General features: G+C 39.5%; 1 pseudogene; it reads left to right on the top strand.

Annotated features, from left to right (window-relative positions):
- The first annotated feature begins 758 nt into the window (after window positions 1-758).
- Window positions 759-2,471, top strand: LOC114498144 (annotated as a pseudogene).
- Window positions 2,472-5,388: the final 2,917 nt, after the last annotated feature.

The following is a 5,388-nucleotide window of genomic DNA, read 5'->3' as shown; positions in this document are numbered from 1 at the left end:
TCACAGCTCCCACCTACTCTAAATGCTTGGAGAGTATGTGGAGGAACTGTTTCAAACTGAGACTCATCCTGTGGCAGAAGGGAAGAGAGGGCAGGAGTGCCTGGGCATCTAGCTGGAGCAGAATGTATCTTCCTTGGGATCAGAGCCTCAGCCCTAGGACTTGCAGCAAGGAGTGTGTGGATTTCACTCCTGGACAGGCTCTATGATTTCTCCTTATAGAGGTAAAGTATGGGCCATGGAAAAAGGGGCAGAAGATTCATGTTATCTGATATAAGGTCTCCTTCCAAATAATCTTTAACTCATCAATCCTCCTGTCACTCAAAAAATCTGTTCATCTCATCTCATGGGTACACATACACATGTGATGAAAAAAAATTTAAGGCACAGAAGGGAAGATGGGAAACAACACAGGCTATGCACAGCTACTTCCTCTGCACTCTTGTGTTGGTGATCTGTGCATTATCAACAAGAGTGTGCATGAACAAGATACACTATAGAGCCCAATCTCTCAGCACAGTATGTGGGCACTTGATGATAATACTATTCAGCACATTAGTGTCCTACTTTTGTACTGGAAAGTTGTGCAACTGTAAGTAAACCCCTTGATTTACTCAAAACTAAATTTCTTTTCTGAAGCATGAAAAGTTTAAGAATTGCTCAGCCCCAATCCACACCTATCCAGTGTGCTTCTCAGTCTCTATCATTCCTAAGTCACCTTGGTTATCTGGCCACAGGTGGCTGGCAGGCATCAAGTGAGGATGGTGATCACTGGGCCTCAGGATACAATGGAGCAAGAGCTTGAGGGCACCCTTTTTTTCTTTTTTAAATAAAATTTAAATATAGCTTATTGTTTATGCTATTACAGTTGTCCCAATCTTCACCATTTGTCCCCCTCCACCCAGTCCAGCCCCCACTCGCACAATCAATCCTCAGCCCATTGCCCATGACCGTGTGTCATTCATAAATGTTCTTTGACTAATCCCTTCACCTTCTTTCAAACAGTCCCCCTTCCTCCTTCCCTTTCTTACCTTTTGTGACAGCATGGATGGAGCTGTAGACTATTATACTAAGTGAAACAAGCCAGTCTGTGAAAGAGAAAAACCATATGAACTTACTTATAAGTGGATTATAGTGAACAGAATAAAAAAGGAGCAAACTAAAGCCAAAGGCATAGAAACAGGGAACAGACTGACAGCTGTAAGATGGAGCACTATTCTTTTGAACGCATATAGAAAGAAAATATTTACCACCAACCATGGCTGTAAATCCATGCAGGAGAGATTCTGGAGCAATTGAAAGATTAGAGCTTAAAAGATGAAATCACATCTGCGGAATGAATTGGGCTGAGCCTGTGGATTATAGCTGGGCCAAGGGAAAAATGCACTGCAGCTAAGCTTAAGGTCCACAGGAAATACCTTGATGGGGGTAGAGACATCCTTATGATGCTAGGACAGTTTGGTGAGCCCAGATTTGGCACCAGTATTAATTTTCTCCTAGAAGAATAAGGAATCATGGTTAATAATGATGCTGTGGTTAGAAAAGTGTTAGTATTTCCATCCTAAAGAAGCTCTAGTTTCCAATGTAGTGTTATATAGGGAAATGAGCCAAGCCACAGGGAAGGGCATGCCTGGAATCATTGATGAAGAGAGCAGTGGAACAATGCCCAGACCTTCACCATTGTGTACTCTTTTGGTGCCACATGGAGTGTGATGAAATGAGCAGTGGCTGTTCTGTCCACAGGCTCTGTCAGCTCCCATTTGTCAGATATTTTCTGACTTTCTACACTCAAAGAACCAAGGTGGGAAGCTTGGCAGTGCTTGGCTTGTGTCATATGTTGAGTGACCAATAATTGGAAAAAAAGAAAACAGTAAAATAATAATATTGTTTTCCAGTGGCTCACAATAGAAGATGTCCACCTAAATCAGATCAATGCTAAGGACCCCAAAATTTCTGACTACCTGATGCAGCCTGAGACAGCCACTTCTGTCAGAGTGACTTTGACTGTGTCTGAGGAGGGCAACAAAAACCCACAGGACTTTACCACCCTCCTTAATTTGTCCATTTGTCCATTTGGTAGCTAGATACCACCTCCCTCCCCAAGGTTATCAAGGCTTGTGAAGAGCTAAACATGAAACATGAACCTCTCCAGTTCATCCTACCTCAGTTTGAGACTCTGCTGCCCACTCCTCAGCCAGCAGTTTTCCTTCTCAGTTTCAGGGAATTGCCACCTTCTCTGCTAGAACTGTGTGACTTAGATGATATGTTCGCCTCTCAGAAGGAACAGCTTGCTCAGATTACCAGTGGGTGTACTGTAGAAGACCTGGAACTCAATGTCAGGAAGTGGAGTGCCATTCTTAGAGTAACCAATAAACTACCAAAGGACCACCAAGGTGCCAAACATACCTTGAGTTCTGGAGTTCAAGAAATTGAACCAGAGACATGACATTAATACAAATGAAACTGCATTCTAGTACAATTTCCAAGGTCCGTGCCTCATGAAGCATTTTCTGCCTCTTGATTCTTGTTGCAAACTGTTTTTCAGTTGTTCTTCAATATCTTTATCACAATCATCTAGCTACTCTTTCTTCAATGAGCTATGGAAGGCGTGTGTATCTTCTATAATGCCAAATAGGTATAAGTCTCTAAGTAGAAGATCCTTATGTAAGATATATTCCATTTTCCTCAACTAAATCTGATTGGACCTGTACCTTTATACTTTTTTTGAAATAAAAGAATTGTTTCCTCAAGTTCCTTTCTTGTCTAAAATGTGTTTTCACCCTTAGGTTCTTTTGAAAAAGATAATAAAGGATAATAACTGTATTTCTGGGAATTCCTCTGTGACGCAAGGTAAGCCAAATTTGTCTGAGGTGATCTCTGTGGCCAAAGTTTAGGACCAAGTTTCAGCTGGCCCCATTCGAACCCAGCATATTTGAACATTTTCATATAAGCATCACAAATGCTGAACAATTGTTCTATTTTTAAAAGGGAACTGACATTAGCAATCAGGTGGGTTTTAAAAGATATGAAAATCTCCAAAGAAAGGGTAATGTGCGATGATTAAGTTCATACAGAACTGACATCTTGTGGGAAAGGGGAAAATCCACCTACAATAAAATGTTATGCCTGTCCCTGTTTTCAATTTCCTCCCACGCATCTACCGCTTCTGTTGAAACTTGCTATTGCTAAAGTACTTTTTTCATCATGAAAAGAGCTATAGTTCTAAAAGGGACTATTGGCACCCAAAACCAGTTGTGGTGTTAGAGGCAATTCAATTGTGCTTGGTAATTGTTTTCCTGGGCATTTAATTTTATTGCTGTTGTCAATGTTTCCAGGAGAGGGGGTGCTTTTTATTAATCATAAATACAGAAACGCATCACAATAATTTTTTAGTGTTTCATTTGAAGACAAAAAGCTAGATGATATCAAGCAATAATGATAAAATAAAAGCAAAGAACTCACTACTGGTAAAAAATAATATATGTTCAATTGCTAATCAAAACATAAACGTATATATCATTGTAAGAGGCTCATCTCCTAATTCGAGGTCTTTAAATCCAGAATGTTGTCTCTAGAGTAAATTTAAAATATAACCAAAATCTCCATTTAAAAATATAAAACCTAGTTTAGCTGATGATCAGTTACTTAAACTTTTGAGAATTAACTATCAATGTGGCTCTGATCTGCATTTTTATCCCATTCTTTCTAACTCTTCATTCATATAAATAACACCAAAGCAATATCTATTTTAGGTTATGCTGAAATCTATTTATTTTTATAATTAACAAACTGGGCATGCTTTTTCTGAAGCTTTGTCTCAGCAACAAGAATTGTTGGCTTCTACTAAGCTTATGTCTTTTTTTTTAAGAATTCTATTAATTCGTAATTATAATTCAGAAATAATTTTATGTTAGGGTAGAAAAGACAGAGATTGCAATGGTTTCCAAATTGTACCCCTAGAAGCCTCAGATTCTGTGGAGTTGCATCAAGGCCTGGCCCAATTTAAGTAAAATAGCCCAATTTATTGTTTCTTTAAAGAGAAAATGGTTGAAACCATAAATTTTGTCCAAATTTCTCAACTTAAAGTTCAGAAAACTAAAGTCTAAATACATGCAGCAGCCTTCTATAAGGCAATTCAGCTAGAGGATTGGAACTAGTGACAATAATTAGACCAATAAATATGAGAGAGAGGAAAAGAGAGAGAGAGACCGGAAATACTACCCCGTGGTAATACATCATTGTCTCAGTTACTTTGGGAAAATTTTACTCTCATTTCCTATTTCATACCTATTTTGTCCTTCTCATGTTTGCTCCCACCACCTTAGTTTAGGCCTCCTTTGCTCACACTGAGATTAGACCTTATCTCCCCTAATCCAGTGTCTCTTTCCTCTAGTTCATTATATATCCTACTACCAAACTTCCAACTGCTCTGAGGAGAGGCCTCCAATGACAACACTCTGTCACCTTTAGGGCTTCCCAAGTAGTCCTCAGACCAGCAGCACTCATGTTACCTGACATCTTGTTAGAAATACAGTTTCTCAGGCCCCACTCAGACCTGTGAATCTGACACTCTGAAGTGAGGCCTAGTAATCTGTGTTTTAACAAGCCTTCCGGGTGACTCTGAAGCACACTAACATCTGAGAGCCCTGTCTGCAGAATAAACTCCAAAGTCCTTGTACAAGTAGTCAAGGTTGTACATCACCAGTTTCCAATCTATCTTCCCATATTTATCTCCTATTGCCCCCAAAAGGTAACCTATGTTCCACGTAGACTGCACCATCCTTTGACCAAAAGGCGACTAAAGTGTCCTACTCCCAGGCCTTTGCTTATTATATAACATTAGCTAAATGTCTCCTTGGTTCTTATTTCTCTCTGTTCAAAACCCACCATCTTTCAAAGCCAACCTCAACTGCTCTTTCAAGAGGATCTCACAATATCCACAGAGTGATATGATTTCTTATTCTGAATACCTACAACACTTTGGTATCCTATATCCTCACTACATTATAATCATTCGTATATATGTCTTTTTATGGCTACCATTGCCTTAAGCCATAGACTGGCCAAAGACTGTTGAGGCCAAAGACTGTGTTTGTTGCATCATTTTGCCCCCCACAGTGCTTTGCACATCATGTATATTCAGGAAATATTTAGTGAGTAAAACAATGAAGATTTCCTGTGATCAATAATAATCTCCTACTTCCAGCCAAGATGGAGGCATAGATAGATACACTGTGCCTCCTCACACAACCAAAACAAGGACAACAAAATCTGAGAAACAAACAAACAAAAAACCCCACGACCAGAACTGACAGAAAATTTAACTGTACCAAAGATTGACATATCTGGCCCATTACAGATTGAGCTGGTGTGGTGGATTGTATTTTTGTT

This window comes from Phyllostomus discolor, chromosome 5, assembly GCF_004126475.2.
Source record: "Phyllostomus discolor isolate MPI-MPIP mPhyDis1 chromosome 5, mPhyDis1.pri.v3, whole genome shotgun sequence".
Lineage (NCBI taxonomy): Eukaryota > Metazoa > Chordata > Mammalia > Chiroptera > Phyllostomidae > Phyllostomus > Phyllostomus discolor.
The sequence above is the reverse complement of the archived record's forward strand: the minus strand, read 5'-3'. Positions and strand labels throughout refer to the sequence as shown.